Source organism: Osmerus mordax, chromosome 1 (assembly GCF_038355195.1).
Source record: "Osmerus mordax isolate fOsmMor3 chromosome 1, fOsmMor3.pri, whole genome shotgun sequence".
Classification (NCBI taxonomy): domain Eukaryota; kingdom Metazoa; phylum Chordata; class Actinopteri; order Osmeriformes; family Osmeridae; genus Osmerus; species Osmerus mordax.
Genome location: NC_090050.1, coordinates 346,375 through 359,268, shown reverse-complemented (window position 1 = coordinate 359,268; position 12,894 = coordinate 346,375). Strand labels below are relative to the sequence as shown.

General features: G+C 53.0%; 40 non-coding genes across 40 annotated transcripts; all 40 read left to right on the top strand.

The window, feature by feature from the left end:
- Positions 1 to 38: 38 nt before the first annotated feature.
- On the top strand, positions 39 to 111 carry trnam-cau (transfer RNA methionine (anticodon CAU)). The gene has a single exon. It is a non-coding gene; the product is annotated as a tRNA-Met (tRNA).
- A 199-nt stretch (positions 112 to 310) lies between these two features.
- On the top strand, positions 311 to 383 carry trnam-cau (transfer RNA methionine (anticodon CAU)). The gene has a single exon. It is a non-coding gene; the product is annotated as a tRNA-Met (tRNA).
- Positions 384 to 582: 199 nt separating this feature from the next.
- trnam-cau (transfer RNA methionine (anticodon CAU)) lies at positions 583 to 655 on the top strand. Its single transcript has one exon. It is a non-coding gene; the product is annotated as a tRNA-Met (tRNA).
- A 464-nt stretch (positions 656 to 1,119) lies between these two features.
- trnam-cau (transfer RNA methionine (anticodon CAU)) lies at positions 1,120 to 1,192 on the top strand. Its single transcript has one exon. It is a non-coding gene; the product is annotated as a tRNA-Met (tRNA).
- Positions 1,193 to 1,356: 164 nt separating this feature from the next.
- On the top strand, positions 1,357 to 1,429 carry trnam-cau (transfer RNA methionine (anticodon CAU)). The gene has a single exon. It is a non-coding gene; the product is annotated as a tRNA-Met (tRNA).
- A 192-nt stretch (positions 1,430 to 1,621) lies between these two features.
- On the top strand, positions 1,622 to 1,694 carry trnam-cau (transfer RNA methionine (anticodon CAU)). The gene has a single exon. It is a non-coding gene; the product is annotated as a tRNA-Met (tRNA).
- Positions 1,695 to 1,893: 199 nt separating this feature from the next.
- On the top strand, positions 1,894 to 1,966 carry trnam-cau (transfer RNA methionine (anticodon CAU)). The gene has a single exon. It is a non-coding gene; the product is annotated as a tRNA-Met (tRNA).
- A 198-nt stretch (positions 1,967 to 2,164) lies between these two features.
- trnam-cau (transfer RNA methionine (anticodon CAU)) lies at positions 2,165 to 2,237 on the top strand. The gene has a single exon. It is a non-coding gene; the product is annotated as a tRNA-Met (tRNA).
- A 199-nt stretch (positions 2,238 to 2,436) lies between these two features.
- On the top strand, positions 2,437 to 2,509 carry trnam-cau (transfer RNA methionine (anticodon CAU)). The gene has a single exon. It is a non-coding gene; the product is annotated as a tRNA-Met (tRNA).
- A 164-nt stretch (positions 2,510 to 2,673) lies between these two features.
- Positions 2,674 to 2,746, top strand: trnam-cau (transfer RNA methionine (anticodon CAU)). Its single transcript has one exon. It is a non-coding gene; the product is annotated as a tRNA-Met (tRNA).
- Positions 2,747 to 2,945: 199 nt separating this feature from the next.
- On the top strand, positions 2,946 to 3,018 carry trnam-cau (transfer RNA methionine (anticodon CAU)). The gene has a single exon. It is a non-coding gene; the product is annotated as a tRNA-Met (tRNA).
- Positions 3,019 to 3,182: 164 nt separating this feature from the next.
- trnam-cau (transfer RNA methionine (anticodon CAU)) lies at positions 3,183 to 3,255 on the top strand. Its single transcript has one exon. It is a non-coding gene; the product is annotated as a tRNA-Met (tRNA).
- A 199-nt stretch (positions 3,256 to 3,454) lies between these two features.
- trnam-cau (transfer RNA methionine (anticodon CAU)) lies at positions 3,455 to 3,527 on the top strand. Its single transcript has one exon. It is a non-coding gene; the product is annotated as a tRNA-Met (tRNA).
- A 470-nt stretch (positions 3,528 to 3,997) lies between these two features.
- Positions 3,998 to 4,070, top strand: trnam-cau (transfer RNA methionine (anticodon CAU)). Its single transcript has one exon. It is a non-coding gene; the product is annotated as a tRNA-Met (tRNA).
- A 199-nt stretch (positions 4,071 to 4,269) lies between these two features.
- On the top strand, positions 4,270 to 4,342 carry trnam-cau (transfer RNA methionine (anticodon CAU)). The gene has a single exon. It is a non-coding gene; the product is annotated as a tRNA-Met (tRNA).
- A 470-nt stretch (positions 4,343 to 4,812) lies between these two features.
- Positions 4,813 to 4,885, top strand: trnam-cau (transfer RNA methionine (anticodon CAU)). Its single transcript has one exon. It is a non-coding gene; the product is annotated as a tRNA-Met (tRNA).
- Positions 4,886 to 5,084: 199 nt separating this feature from the next.
- Positions 5,085 to 5,157, top strand: trnam-cau (transfer RNA methionine (anticodon CAU)). Its single transcript has one exon. It is a non-coding gene; the product is annotated as a tRNA-Met (tRNA).
- Positions 5,158 to 5,349: 192 nt separating this feature from the next.
- On the top strand, positions 5,350 to 5,422 carry trnat-cgu (transfer RNA threonine (anticodon CGU)). The gene has a single exon. It is a non-coding gene; the product is annotated as a tRNA-Thr (tRNA).
- Positions 5,423 to 5,858: 436 nt separating this feature from the next.
- Positions 5,859 to 5,931, top strand: trnam-cau (transfer RNA methionine (anticodon CAU)). The gene has a single exon. It is a non-coding gene; the product is annotated as a tRNA-Met (tRNA).
- Positions 5,932 to 6,130: 199 nt separating this feature from the next.
- On the top strand, positions 6,131 to 6,203 carry trnam-cau (transfer RNA methionine (anticodon CAU)). Its single transcript has one exon. It is a non-coding gene; the product is annotated as a tRNA-Met (tRNA).
- A 164-nt stretch (positions 6,204 to 6,367) lies between these two features.
- trnam-cau (transfer RNA methionine (anticodon CAU)) lies at positions 6,368 to 6,440 on the top strand. Its single transcript has one exon. It is a non-coding gene; the product is annotated as a tRNA-Met (tRNA).
- Positions 6,441 to 6,639: 199 nt separating this feature from the next.
- Positions 6,640 to 6,712, top strand: trnam-cau (transfer RNA methionine (anticodon CAU)). Its single transcript has one exon. It is a non-coding gene; the product is annotated as a tRNA-Met (tRNA).
- Positions 6,713 to 7,182: 470 nt separating this feature from the next.
- On the top strand, positions 7,183 to 7,255 carry trnam-cau (transfer RNA methionine (anticodon CAU)). The gene has a single exon. It is a non-coding gene; the product is annotated as a tRNA-Met (tRNA).
- Positions 7,256 to 7,454: 199 nt separating this feature from the next.
- On the top strand, positions 7,455 to 7,527 carry trnam-cau (transfer RNA methionine (anticodon CAU)). The gene has a single exon. It is a non-coding gene; the product is annotated as a tRNA-Met (tRNA).
- Positions 7,528 to 7,997: 470 nt separating this feature from the next.
- Positions 7,998 to 8,070, top strand: trnam-cau (transfer RNA methionine (anticodon CAU)). The gene has a single exon. It is a non-coding gene; the product is annotated as a tRNA-Met (tRNA).
- Positions 8,071 to 8,269: 199 nt separating this feature from the next.
- trnam-cau (transfer RNA methionine (anticodon CAU)) lies at positions 8,270 to 8,342 on the top strand. The gene has a single exon. It is a non-coding gene; the product is annotated as a tRNA-Met (tRNA).
- A 192-nt stretch (positions 8,343 to 8,534) lies between these two features.
- On the top strand, positions 8,535 to 8,607 carry trnat-cgu (transfer RNA threonine (anticodon CGU)). The gene has a single exon. It is a non-coding gene; the product is annotated as a tRNA-Thr (tRNA).
- A 436-nt stretch (positions 8,608 to 9,043) lies between these two features.
- trnam-cau (transfer RNA methionine (anticodon CAU)) lies at positions 9,044 to 9,116 on the top strand. The gene has a single exon. It is a non-coding gene; the product is annotated as a tRNA-Met (tRNA).
- Positions 9,117 to 9,315: 199 nt separating this feature from the next.
- On the top strand, positions 9,316 to 9,388 carry trnam-cau (transfer RNA methionine (anticodon CAU)). The gene has a single exon. It is a non-coding gene; the product is annotated as a tRNA-Met (tRNA).
- A 470-nt stretch (positions 9,389 to 9,858) lies between these two features.
- Positions 9,859 to 9,931, top strand: trnam-cau (transfer RNA methionine (anticodon CAU)). Its single transcript has one exon. It is a non-coding gene; the product is annotated as a tRNA-Met (tRNA).
- A 192-nt stretch (positions 9,932 to 10,123) lies between these two features.
- Positions 10,124 to 10,196, top strand: trnam-cau (transfer RNA methionine (anticodon CAU)). The gene has a single exon. It is a non-coding gene; the product is annotated as a tRNA-Met (tRNA).
- Positions 10,197 to 10,360: 164 nt separating this feature from the next.
- On the top strand, positions 10,361 to 10,433 carry trnam-cau (transfer RNA methionine (anticodon CAU)). The gene has a single exon. It is a non-coding gene; the product is annotated as a tRNA-Met (tRNA).
- A 199-nt stretch (positions 10,434 to 10,632) lies between these two features.
- Positions 10,633 to 10,705, top strand: trnam-cau (transfer RNA methionine (anticodon CAU)). The gene has a single exon. It is a non-coding gene; the product is annotated as a tRNA-Met (tRNA).
- A 192-nt stretch (positions 10,706 to 10,897) lies between these two features.
- trnam-cau (transfer RNA methionine (anticodon CAU)) lies at positions 10,898 to 10,970 on the top strand. The gene has a single exon. It is a non-coding gene; the product is annotated as a tRNA-Met (tRNA).
- Positions 10,971 to 11,134: 164 nt separating this feature from the next.
- On the top strand, positions 11,135 to 11,207 carry trnam-cau (transfer RNA methionine (anticodon CAU)). The gene has a single exon. It is a non-coding gene; the product is annotated as a tRNA-Met (tRNA).
- A 199-nt stretch (positions 11,208 to 11,406) lies between these two features.
- Positions 11,407 to 11,479, top strand: trnam-cau (transfer RNA methionine (anticodon CAU)). The gene has a single exon. It is a non-coding gene; the product is annotated as a tRNA-Met (tRNA).
- Positions 11,480 to 11,671: 192 nt separating this feature from the next.
- Positions 11,672 to 11,744, top strand: trnat-cgu (transfer RNA threonine (anticodon CGU)). The gene has a single exon. It is a non-coding gene; the product is annotated as a tRNA-Thr (tRNA).
- Positions 11,745 to 12,180: 436 nt separating this feature from the next.
- trnam-cau (transfer RNA methionine (anticodon CAU)) lies at positions 12,181 to 12,253 on the top strand. Its single transcript has one exon. It is a non-coding gene; the product is annotated as a tRNA-Met (tRNA).
- Positions 12,254 to 12,452: 199 nt separating this feature from the next.
- On the top strand, positions 12,453 to 12,525 carry trnam-cau (transfer RNA methionine (anticodon CAU)). Its single transcript has one exon. It is a non-coding gene; the product is annotated as a tRNA-Met (tRNA).
- A 198-nt stretch (positions 12,526 to 12,723) lies between these two features.
- trnam-cau (transfer RNA methionine (anticodon CAU)) lies at positions 12,724 to 12,796 on the top strand. Its single transcript has one exon. It is a non-coding gene; the product is annotated as a tRNA-Met (tRNA).
- The last annotated feature ends 98 nt before the right edge of the window (positions 12,797 to 12,894 follow it).

The window sequence follows — 12,894 nt, the reverse complement described above, 5'->3', positions numbered from 1 at the left end:
GCACCTGCTGACCTGGGAGGGCTACAGCCATGCAGCATGCCTCGTTGGCGCAGTAGGCAGCGCGTCAGTCTCATAATCTGAAGGTCGTGAGTTCGAGCCTCACACGGGGCAGGTATTTTAGAAAAAGTAGGACATTGTCACATCTGTTTCAAAATGTAAGGGACACACGGCAGAGGGTATTTGAAGCTAGTGATCTTCAGCCAGCTACCGGGCTGCTCTTTTTTCCCCGCCGATACACAGCAACGCATCTTGATCTGTTCCCACAGCATCTGCTGACCTGGGTGGGGGGAGGGCCAAAGCCATGCAGCATGCCTTGTTGGCGCAGTAGGCAGCGCGTCAGTCTCATAATCTGAAGGTCGTGAGTTCGAGCCTCACACGGGGCAGGTATTTTAGAAAAAGTAGGACATTGTCACATCTGTTTCAAAATGTAAGGGACACACGGCAGAGGGTATTTGAAGCTAGTGATCTTCAGCCAGCTACCGGGCTGCTCTTTTTTCCCCGCCGATACACAGCAAAGCGTCTAGTGCTGTTCCCACAGCATCTGCTGACCTAGGTAGGGGGAGGGCCAAAGCCATGCAGCATGCCTCGTTGGCGCAGTAGGCAGCGCGTCAGTCTCATAATCTGAAGGTCGTGAGTTCGAGCCTCACACGGGGCAGGTATTTTAGAAAAAGTAGGACATTGTCACATCTGTTTCAACATGTTAGGGACGTACGGCAGAGGGTGTTTGAAGCTAGTAATCTTCATCCAGCCACCGGGCTGCGCTTTTTTCCCCGCCGATACACATCAACGCGTTTAGTGCCGTTTCCACAGCACCTGCTGACCTGGGAGGGCTACAGCCATGCAGCATGCCTCATTGGCGCAGTAGGCAGCGGGTCAGTCTCGTAATCTGAAGATCGTGCGTTCGAGCCTCACACGGGGCAGGTATTTTAGAAAAAGTAGGACATTGTCACATCTGTTTCAAAATGTAAGGGACACACGGCAGAGGGTATTTGAAGCTAGTGATCTTCAGCCAGCTACCGGGCTGCTCTTTTTTCCCCGCCGATACACAGCAAAGCGTCTAGTGCTGTTCCCACAGCATCTGCTGACCTGGGTGGGGGGAGGGCCAAAGCCATGCAGCATGACTCGTTGGCGTAGTAGGCAGCGCGTCAGTCTCATAATCTGAAGGTCGTGAGTTCGAGCCTCACACGGGGCAGGTGTTTTAGAAAAAGTAGGACATTGTCACATCTGTTTCAAAATTTAAGGGACACATGGCAGAGGTTGTTTGAAGCTAGTTATCTACAGCCAGCTACCGGCGTCTAGTGCCGTTTCCAAGGCACTTGCTCACCTTGGTGGGGGGAGGGCCACAGCCAGCAGTGTGCCTCGTTGGCGCAGTAGGCAGCGCGTCAGTCTCATAATCTGAAGGTCGTGAGTTCGAGCCTCACACGGGGCAGGTATTTTAGAAAAAGTAGGACATTGTCACATCTGTTTCAACATGTTAGGGACGTACGGCAGAGGGTGTTTGAAGCTAGTAATCTTCATCCAGCCACCGGGCTGCGCTTTTTTCCCTGCCGATACACAGCAAGGCGTTTAGTGCCGTTTCCACAGCACCTGCTGACCTGGGAGGGCTACAGCCATGCAGCATGCCTCGTTGGCGCAGTAGGCAGCGCGTCAGTCTCATAATCTGAAGGTCGTGAGTTCGAGCCTCACACGGGGCAGGTGTTTTAGAAAAAGTAGGACATTGTCACATCTGTTTCAAAATGTAAGGGACACACGGCAGAGGGTATTTGAAGCTAGTGATCTTCAGCCAGCTACCGGGCTGCTCTTTTTTCCCCGCCGATACACAGCAAAGCATCTTGATCTGTTCCCACAGCATCTGCTGACCTGGGTGGGGGGAGGGCCAAAGCCATGCAGCATGCGTCGTTGGTGCAGTAGGCAGCGCGTCAGTCTCATAATCTGAAGGTCGTGAGTTCGAGCCTCACACGGGGCAGGTATTTTAGAAAAAGTAGGACATTGGTTCATCTGTTTCAAAATGTAAGGGACACACGGCAGAGGGTATTTGAAGCTAGTGATCTTCAGCCAGCTACCGGGCTGCTCTTTTTTCACCGCCGATACACAGCAAAGCATCTTGATCTGTTCCCACAGCATCTGCTGACCTGGGTGGGGGGAGGGCCACAGCCTGCAGTGTGCCTCGTGGGCGCAGTAGGCAGCGCGTCAGTCTCATAATCTGAAGGTCGTGAGTTCGAGCCTCACACGGAGCAGGTATTTTAGAAAAAGTAGGACATTGTCACATCTGTTTCAAAATGTAAGGAACACATGGCAGAGGGTATTTGAAGCTAGTGATCTTCAGCCAGCTACCGGGCTGCTCTTTTTTCCCCGCCGATACACAGCAAAGCGTCTTGATCTGTTCCCACAGCATCTGCTGACCTGGGTGGGGGGAGGGCCAAAGCCATGCAGCATGCCTCGTTGGCGCAGTAGGCAGCGCGTCAGTCTCATAATCTGAAGGTTGTGAGTTCGAGCCTCACACGGGGCAGGTGTTTTAGAAAAAGTAGGACATTGTCACATCTGTTTCAACATGTTAGGGACGTACGGCAGAGGGTGTTTGAAGCTAGTAATCTTCATCCAGCTACCGGCGTCTAGCGCCGTTTCCAAGGCACTTGCTCACCTTGGTGGGGGGAGGGCCACAGCCTGCAGCGTGCCTCGTGGGCGCAGTAGGCAGCGCGTCAGTCTCATAATCTGAAGGTCGTGAGTTCGAGCCTCACACGGGGCAGGTATTTTAGAAAAAGTAGGACATTGTCACATCTGTTTCAAAATGTAAGGGACACACGGCAGAGGGTATTTGAAGCTAGTGATCTTCAGCCAGCTACCGGGCTGCTCTTTTTTCCCCGCCGATACACAGCAAAGCGTCTAGTGCTGTTCCCACAGCATCTGCTGACCTGGGTAGGGGGAGGGCCAAAGCCATGCAGCATGCCTCGTTGGCGCAGTAGGCAGCGCGTCAGTCTCATAATCTGAAGGTCGTGAGTTCGAGCCTCACACGGGGCAGGTGTTTTAGAAAAAGTAGGACATTGTCACATCTGTTTCAAAATGCAAGGGACACACGGCAGAGGGTGTTTGAAGCTAGTTATCTACAGCCAGCTACCGGCGTCTAGCGCCGTTTCCAAGGCACTTGCTCACCTTGGTGGGGGGAGGGCCACAGCCTGCAGCGTGCCTCGTGGGCGCAGTAGGCAGCGCGTCAGTCTCATAATCTGAAGGTCGTGAGTTCGAGCCTCACACGGGGCAGGTATTTTAGAAAAAGTAGGACATTGTCACATCTGTTTCAAAATGTAAGGGACACACGGCAGAGGGTATTTGAAGCTAGTGATCTTCAGCCAGCTACCGGGCTGCTCTTTTTTCCCCGCCGATACACAGCAAAGCGTCTAGTGCTGTTCCCACAGCATCTGCTGACCTGGGTAGGGGGAGGGCCAAAGCCAAGCAGCATGCCTCGTTGGCGCAGTAGGCAGCGCGTCAGTCTCATAATCTGAAGGTCGTGAGTTCGAGCCTCACACGGGGCAGGTGTTTTAGAAAAAGTAGGACATTGTCACATCTGTTTCAAAATGTAAGGGACACATGGCAGAGGGTATTTGAAGCTAGTGATCTTCAGCCAGCTACCGGGCTGCTCTTTTTTCCCCGCCGATACACAGCAAGGCATCTTGATCTGTTCCCACAGCATCTGCTGACCTGGGTGGGGGGAGGGCCACAGCCTGCAGTGTGCCTCGTGGGCGCAGTAGGCAGCGCGTCAGTCTCATAATCTGAAGATCGTGCGTTCGAGCCTCACACGGGGCAGGTATTTTAGAAAAAGTAGGACATTGTCACATCTGTTTCAAAATGTAAGGGACACACGGCAGAGGGTGTTTGAAGCTAGTAATCTTCATCCAGCCACCGGGCTGCTCTTTTTTCCCCGCCGATACACAGCAAAGCGTCTAGTGCTGTTCCCACAGCATCTGCTGACCTGGGTGGGGGGAGGGCCAAAGCCATGCAGCATGCCTCGTTGGCGCAGTAGGCAGCGCGTCAGTCTCATAATCTGAAGGTCGTGAGTTCGAGCCTCACACGGGGCAGGTGTTTTAGAAAAAGTAGGACATTGTCACATCTGTTTCAAAATGTAAGGGACACACGGCAGAGGGTATTTGAAGCTAGTGATCTTCAGCCAGCTACTGGGCTGCTCTTTTTTCCCCGCCGATACACAGCAAAGCGTCTAGTGCTGTTCCCACAGCATCTGCTGACCTGGGTAGGGGGAGGGCCAAAGCCAAGCAGCATGCCTCGTTGGCGCAGTAGGCAGCGCGTCAGTCTCATAATCTGAAGGTCGTGAGTTCGAGCCTCACACGGGGCAGGTGTTTTAGAAAAAGTAGGACATTGTCACATCTGTTTCAAAATGTAAGGGACACATGGCAGAGGGTATTTGAAGCTAGTGATCTTCAGCCAGCTACCGGGCTGCTCTTTTTTCCCCGCCGATACACAGCAAGGCATCTTGATCTGTTCCCACAGCATCTGCTGACCTGGGTGGGGGGAGGGCCACAGCCTGCAGTGTGCCTCGTGGGCGCAGTAGGCAGCGCGTCAGTCTCATAATCTGAAGATCGTGCGTTCGAGCCTCACACGGGGCAGGTATTTTAGAAAAAGTAGGACATTGTCACATCTGTTTCAAAATGTAAGGGACACACGGCAGAGGGTGTTTGAAGCTAGTAATCTTCATCCAGCCACCGGGCTGCTCTTTTTTCCCCGCCGATACACAGCAAAGCGTCTAGTGCTGTTCCCACAGCATCTGCTGACCTGGGTGGGGGGAGGGCCAAAGCCATGCAGCATGCCTCGTTGGCGCAGTAGGCAGCGCGTCAGTCTCATAATCTGAAGGTCGTGAGTTCGAGCCTCACACGGGGCAGGTGTTTTAGAAAAAGTAGGACATTGTCACATCTGTTTCAAAATGTAAGGGACACACGGCAGAGGGTATTTGAAGCTAGTGATCTTCAGCCAGCTACTGGGCTGCTCTTTTTTCCCCGCCGATACACAGCAAAGCGTCTTGATCTGTTCCCACAGCATCTGCTGACCTGGGTGGGGGGAGGGCCAAAGCCATGCAGCATGCCTCGTTGGCGCAGTAGGCAGCGCGTCAGTCTCATAATCTGAAGGTCGTGAGTACGAGCCTCACACGGGGCAGGTATTTTAGAAAAAGTAGGACATTGTCACATCTTTTTCAACATGTTAGGGACGTACGGCAGAGGGTGTTTGAAGCTAGTAATCTTCATCCAGCCACCGGGCTGCGCTTTTTTCCCCGCCGATACACATCAAGGCGTTTAGTGCCGTTTCCACAGCACCTGCTGACCTGGGAGGGCTACAGCCATGCAGCATGCCTCATTGGCGCAGTAGGCAGCGCGTCAGTCTCGTAATCTGAAGATCGTGCGTTCGAGCCTCACACGGGGCAGGTATTTTAGAAAAAGTAGGACATTGTCACATCTGTTTCAAAATGTAAGGGACACACGGCAGAGGGTATTTGAAGCTAGTGATCTTCAGCCAGCTACCGGGCTGCTCTTTTTTCCCCGCCGATACACAGCAAAGCGTCTAGTGCTGTTCCCACAGCATCTGCTGACCTGGGTGGGGGGAGGGCCAAAGCCATGCAGCATGACTCGTTGGCGTAGTAGGCAGTGCGTCAGTCTCATAATCTGAAGGTCGTGAGTTCGAGCCTCACACGGGGCAGGTGTTTTAGAAAAAGTAGGACATTGTCACATCTGTTTCAAAATTTAAGGGACACATGGCAGAGGTTGTTTGAAGCTAGTTATCTACAGCCAGCTACCGGCGTCTAGTGCCGTTTCCAAGGCACTTGCTCACCTTGGTGGGGGGAGGGCCACATCCAGCAGTGTGCCTCGTTGGCGCAGTAGGCACCGCGTCAGTCTCATAATCTGAAGGTCGTGAGTTCGAGCCTCACACAGGGCAGGTATTTTAGAAAAAGTAGGACATTGGTTCATCTGTTTCAAAATGTAAGGGACACACGGCAGAGGGTATTTGAAGCTAGTGATCTTCAGCCAGCTACCGGGCTGCTCTTTTTTCCCCGCCGATACACAGCAAAGCATCTTGATCTGTTCCCACAGCATCTGCTGACCTGGGTAGGGGGAGGGCCAAAGCCATGCAGCATGCCTCGTTGGCGCAGTAGGCAGCGCGTCAGTCTCATAATCTGAAGGTCGTGAGTTCGAGCCTCACACGGGGCAGGTGTTTTAGAAAAAGTAGGACATTGTCACATCTGTTTCAAAATGCAAGGGACACACGGCAGAGGGTGTTTGAAGCTAGTTATCTACAGCCAGCTACCGGCGTCTAGCGCCGTTTCCAAGGCACTTGCTCACCTTGGTGGGGGGAGGGCCACAGCCTGCAGCGTGCCTCGTGGGCGCAGTAGGCAGCGCGTCAGTCTCATAATCTGAAGGTCGTGAGTTCGAGCCTCACACGGGGCAGGTATTTTAGAAAAAGTAGGACATTGTCACATCTGTTTCAAAATGTAAGGGACACACGGCAGAGGGTATTTGAAGCTAGTGATCTTCAGCCAGCTACCGGGCTGCTCTTTTTTCCCCGCCGATACACAGCAAAGCGTCTAGTGCTGTTCCCACAGCATCTGCTGACCTGGGTAGGGGGAGGGCCAAAGCCAAGCAGCATGCCTCGTTGGCGCAGTAGGCAGCGCGTCAGTCTCATAATCTGAAGGTCGTGAGTTCGAGCCTCACACGGGGCAGGTGTTTTAGAAAAAGTAGGACATTGTCACATCTGTTTCAAAATGTAAGGGACACATGGCAGAGGGTATTTGAAGCTAGTGATCTTCAGCCAGCTACCGGGCTGCTCTTTTTTCCCCGCCGATACACAGCAAGGCATCTTGATCTGTTCCCACAGCATCTGCTGACCTGGGTGGGGGGAGGGCCACAGCCTGCAGTGTGCCTCGTGGGCGCAGTAGGCAGCGCGTCAGTCTCATAATCTGAAGATCGTGCGTTCGAGCCTCACACGGGGCAGGTATTTTAGAAAAAGTAGGACATTGTCACATCTGTTTCAAAATGTAAGGGACACACGGCAGAGGGTGTTTGAAGCTAGTAATCTTCATCCAGCCACCGGGCTGCTCTTTTTTCCCCGCCGATACACAGCAAAGCGTCTAGTGCTGTTCCCACAGCATCTGCTGACCTGGGTGGGGGGAGGGCCAAAGCCATGCAGCATGCCTCGTTGGCGCAGTAGGCAGCGCGTCAGTCTCATAATCTGAAGGTCGTGAGTTCGAGCCTCACACGGGGCAGGTGTTTTAGAAAAAGTAGGACATTGTCACATCTGTTTCAAAATGTAAGGGACACACGGCAGAGGGTATTTGAAGCTAGTGATCTTCAGCCAGCTACTGGGCTGCTCTTTTTTCCCCGCCGATACACAGCAAAGCGTCTAGTGCTGTTCCCACAGCATCTGCTGACCTGGGTAGGGGGAGGGCCAAAGCCAAGCAGCATGCCTCGTTGGCGCAGTAGGCAGCGCGTCAGTCTCATAATCTGAAGGTCGTGAGTTCGAGCCTCACACGGGGCAGGTGTTTTAGAAAAAGTAGGACATTGTCACATCTGTTTCAAAATGTAAGGGACACATGGCAGAGGGTATTTGAAGCTAGTGATCTTCAGCCAGCTACCGGGCTGCTCTTTTTTCCCCGCCGATACACAGCAAGGCATCTTGATCTGTTCCCACAGCATCTGCTGACCTGGGTGGGGGGAGGGCCACAGCCTGCAGTGTGCCTCGTGGGCGCAGTAGGCAGCGCGTCAGTCTCATAATCTGAAGATCGTGCGTTCGAGCCTCACACGGGGCAGGTATTTTAGAAAAAGTAGGACATTGTCACATCTGTTTCAAAATGTAAGGGACACACGGCAGAGGGTGTTTGAAGCTAGTAATCTTCATCCAGCCACCGGGCTGCTCTTTTTTCCCCGCCGATACACAGCAAAGCGTCTAGTGCTGTTCCCACAGCATCTGCTGACCTGGGTGGGGGGAGGGCCAAAGCCATGCAGCATGCCTCGTTGGCGCAGTAGGCAGCGCGTCAGTCTCATAATCTGAAGGTCGTGAGTTCGAGCCTCACACGGGGCAGGTGTTTTAGAAAAAGTAGGACATTGTCACATCTGTTTCAAAATGTAAGGGACACACGGCAGAGGGTATTTGAAGCTAGTGATCTTCAGCCAGCTACTGGGCTGCTCTTTTTTCCCCGCCGATACACAGCAAAGCGTCTTGATCTGTTCCCACAGCATCTGCTGACCTGGGTGGGGGGAGGGCCAAAGCCATGCAGCATGCCTCGTTGGCGCAGTAGGCAGCGCGTCAGTCTCATAATCTGAAGGTCGTGAGTACGAGCCTCACACGGGGCAGGTATTTTAGAAAAAGTAGGACATTGTCACATCTTTTTCAACATGTTAGGGACGTACGGCAGAGGGTGTTTGAAGCTAGTAATCTTCATCCAGCCACCGGGCTGCGCTTTTTTCCCCGCCGATACACATCAAGGCGTTTAGTGCCGTTTCCACAGCACCTGCTGACCTGGGAGGGCTACAGCCATGCAGCATGCCTCATTGGCGCAGTAGGCAGCGCGTCAGTCTCGTAATCTGAAGATCGTGCGTTCGAGCCTCACACGGGGCAGGTATTTTAGAAAAAGTAGGACATTGTCACATCTGTTTCAAAATGTAAGGGACACACGGCAGAGGGTATTTGAAGCTAGTGATCTTCAGCCAGCTACCGGGCTGCTCTTTTTTCCCCGCCGATACACAGCAAAGCGTCTAGTGCTGTTCCCACAGCATCTGCTGACCTGGGTGGGGGGAGGGCCAAAGCCATGCAGCATGACTCGTTGGCGTAGTAGGCAGTGCGTCAGTCTCATAATCTGAAGGTCGTGAGTTCGAGCCTCACACGGGGCAGGTGTTTTAGAAAAAGTAGGACATTGTCACATCTGTTTCAAAATTTAAGGGACACATGGCAGAGGTTGTTTGAAGCTAGTTATCTACAGCCAGCTACCGGCGTCTAGTGCCGTTTCCAAGGCACTTGCTCACCTTGGTGGGGGGAGGGCCACATCCAGCAGTGTGCCTCGTTGGCGCAGTAGGCACCGCGTCAGTCTCATAATCTGAAGGTCGTGAGTTCGAGCCTCACACAGGGCAGGTATTTTAGAAAAAGTAGGACATTGGTTCATCTGTTTCAAAATGTAAGGGACACACGGCAGAGGGTATTTGAAGCTAGTGATCTTCAGCCAGCTACCGGGCTGCTCTTTTTTCCCCGCCGATACACAGCAAAGCATCTTGATCTGTTCCCACAGCATCTGCTGACCTGGGTGGGGGGAGGGCCAAAGCCATGCAGCATGCGTCGTTGGTGCAGTAGGCAGCGCGTCAGTCTCATAATCTGAAGGTCGTGAGTTCGAGCCTCACACGGGGCAGGTATTTTAGAAAAAGTAGGACATTGGTTCATCTGTTTCAAAATGTAAGGGACACACGGCAGAGGGTATTTGAAGCTAGTGATCTTCAGCCAGCTACCGGGCTGCTCTTTTTTCACCGCCGATACACAGCAAAGCATCTTGATCTGTTCCCACAGCATCTGCTGACCTGGGTGGGGGGAGGGCCACAGCCTGCAGTGTGCCTCGTGGGCGCAGTAGGCAGCGCGTCAGTCTCATAATCTGATGGTCGTGAGTTCGAGCCTCACACGGAGCAGGTATTTTAGAAAAAGTAGGACATTGTCACATCTGTTTCAAAATGTAAGGAACACATGGCAGAGGGTATTTGAAGCTAGTGATCTTCAGCCAGCTACCGGGCTGCTCTTTTTTCCCCGCCGATACACAGCAAAGCGTCTTGATCTGTTCCCACAGCATCTGCTGACCTGGGTGGGGGGAGGGCCAAAGCCATGCAGCATGCCTCGTTGGCGCAGTAGGCAGCGCGTCAGTCTCATAATCTGAAGGTCGTGAGTTCGAGCCTCACACGGGGCAGGTGTTTTAGAAAAAGTAGGACATTGTCACATCTGTTTCAACATGTTAGGGACGTACGGCAGAGGGTGTTTGAAGCTAGTAATCTTCATCCAGCCACCGGGCTGCGCTTTTTTCCCTGCCGATACACAGCAAGGCGTTTAGTGCCGTTTCCACAGCACCTGCTGACCTGGGAGGGCTACAGCCATGCAGCATGCCTCGTTGGCGCAGTAGGCAGCGCGTCAGTCTCATAATCTGAAGGTCGTGAGTTCGAGCCTCACACGGGGCAGGTGTTTTAGAAAAAGTAGGACATTGTCACATCTGTTTCAAAATGTAAGGGACACATGGCAGAGGTTGTTTGAAGCTAGTTATCTACAGCCAGCTACCGGCGTCTAGCGCCGTTTCCAAGGCACCTGCTCACCTTGGTGGGGGGAGGGCCACAGCCTGCAGCGTGCCTCGTGGGCGCAGTAGGCAGCGCGTCAGTCTCATAATCTGAAGGTCGTGAGTTCGAGCCTCACACGGGGCAGGTATTTTAGAAAAAGTAGGACATTGTCACATCTGTTTCAAAATGTAAGGAACACATGGCAGAGGGTATTTGAAGCTAGTGATCTTCAGCCAGCTACCGGGCTGCTCTTTTTTCCCCGCCGATACACAGCAAAGCGTCTTGATCTGTTCCCACAGCATCTGCTGACCTGGGTGGGGGGAGGGCCAAAGCCATGCAGCATGCCTCGTTGGCGCAGTAGGCAGCGCGTCAGTCTCATAATCTGAAGGTCGTGAGTTCGAGCCTCACACGGGGCAGGTGTTTTAGAAAAAGTAGGACATTGTCACATCTGTTTCAACATGTTAGGGACGTACGGCAGAGGGTGTTTGAAGCTAGTAATCTTCATCCAGCCACCGGGCTGCGCTTTTTTCCCTGCCGATACACAGCAAGGCGTTTAGTGCCGTTTCCACAGCACCTGCTGACCTGGGAGGGCTACAGCCATGCAGCATGCCTCGTTGGCGCAGTAGGCAGCGCGTCAGTCTCATAATCTGAAGGTCGTGAGTTCGAGCCTCACACGGGGCAGGTGTTTTAGAAAAAGTAGGACATTGTCACATCTGTTTCAAAATGTAAGGGACACATGGCAGAGGTTGTTTGAAGCTAGTTATCTACAGCCAGCTACCGGCGTCTAGCGCCGTTTCCAAGGCACCTGCTCACCTTGGTGGGGGGAGGGCCACAGCCTGCAGCGTGCCTCGTGGGCGCAGTAGGCAGCGCGTCAGTCTCATAATCTGAAGGTCGTGAGTTCGAGCCTCACACGGGGCAGGTATTTTAGAAAAAGTAGGACATTGTCACATCTGTTTCAAAATGTAAGGAACACATGGCAGAGGGTATTTGAAGCTAGTGATCTTCAGCCAGCTACCGGGCTGCTCTTTTTTCCCCGCCGATACACAGCAAAGCGTCTTGATCTGTTCCCACAGCATCTGCTGACCTGGGTGGGGGGAGGGCCAAAGCCATGCAGCATGCCTCGTTGGCGCAGTAGGCAGCGCGTCAGTCTCATAATCTGAAGGTCGTGAGTTCGAGCCTCACACGGGGCAGGTGTTTTAGAAAAAGTAGGACATTGTCACATCTGTTTCAACATGTTAGGGACGTACGGCAGAGGGTGTTTGAAGCTAGTAATCTTCATCCAGCCACCGGGCTGCGCTTTTTTCCCTGCCGATACACAGCAAGGCGTTTAGTGCCGTTTCCACAGCACCTGCTGACCTGGGAGGGCTACAGCCATGCAGCATGCCTCATTGGCGCAGTAGGCAGCGCGTCAGTCTCGTAATCTGAAGATCGTGCGTTCGAGCCTCACACGGGGCAGGTATTTTAGAAAAAGTAGGACATTGTCACATCTGTTTCAAAATGTAAGGGACACACGGCAGAGGGTATTTGAAGCTAGTGATCTTCAGCCAGCTACCGGGCTGCTCTTTTTTCCCCGCCGATACACAGCAAAGCGTCTAGTGCTGTTCCCACAGCATCTGCTGACCTGGGTGGGGGGAGGGCCAAAGCCATGCAGCATGACTCGTTGGCGTAGTAGGCAGCGCGTCAGTCTCATAATCTGAAGGTCGGGAGTTCGAGCCTCACACGGGGCAGGTGTTTTAGAAAAAGTAGGACATTGTCACATCTGTTTCAAAATTTAAGGGACACATGGCAGAGGTTGTTTGAAGCTAGTTATCTACAGCCAGCTACCGGCGTCTAGTGCCGTTTCCAAGGCACTTGCTCACCTTGGTGGGGGGAGGGCCACATCCAGCAGTGTGCCTCGTTGGCGCAGTAGGCAGCGCGTCAGTCTCATAATCTGAAGGTCGTGAGTTCGAGCCTCACACGGGGCAGGTATTTTAGAAAAAGTAGGACATTGGTTCATCTGTTTCAAAATGTAAGGGACACACGGCAGAGGGTATTTGAAGCTAGTGATCTTCAGCCAGCTACCGGGCTGCTCTTTTTTCCCCGCCGATACACAGCAAAGCATCTTGATCTGTTCCCACAGCATCTGCTGACCTGGGTGGGGGGAGGGCCAAAGCCATGCAGCATGCGTCGTTGGTGCAGTAGGCAGCGCGTCAGTCTCATAATCTGAAGGTCGTGAGTTCGAGCCTCACACGGGGCAGGTATTTTAGAAAAAGTAGGACATTGGTTCATCTGTTTCAAAATGTAAGGGACACACGGCAGAGGGTATTTGAAGCTAGTGATCTTCAGCCAGCTACCGGGCTGCTCTTTTTTCACCGCCGATACACAGCAAAGCATCTTGATCTGTTCCCACAGCATCTGCTGACCTGGGTGGGGGGAGGGCCACAGCCTGCAGTGTGCCTCGTGGGCGCAGTAGGCAGCGCGTCAGTCTCATAATCTGAAGGTCGTGAGTTCGAGCCTCACACGGAGCAGGTATTTTAGAAAAAGTAGGACATTGTCACATCTGTTTCAAAATGTAAGGAACACATGGCAGAGGGTATTTGAAGCTAGTGATCTTCAGCCAGCTACC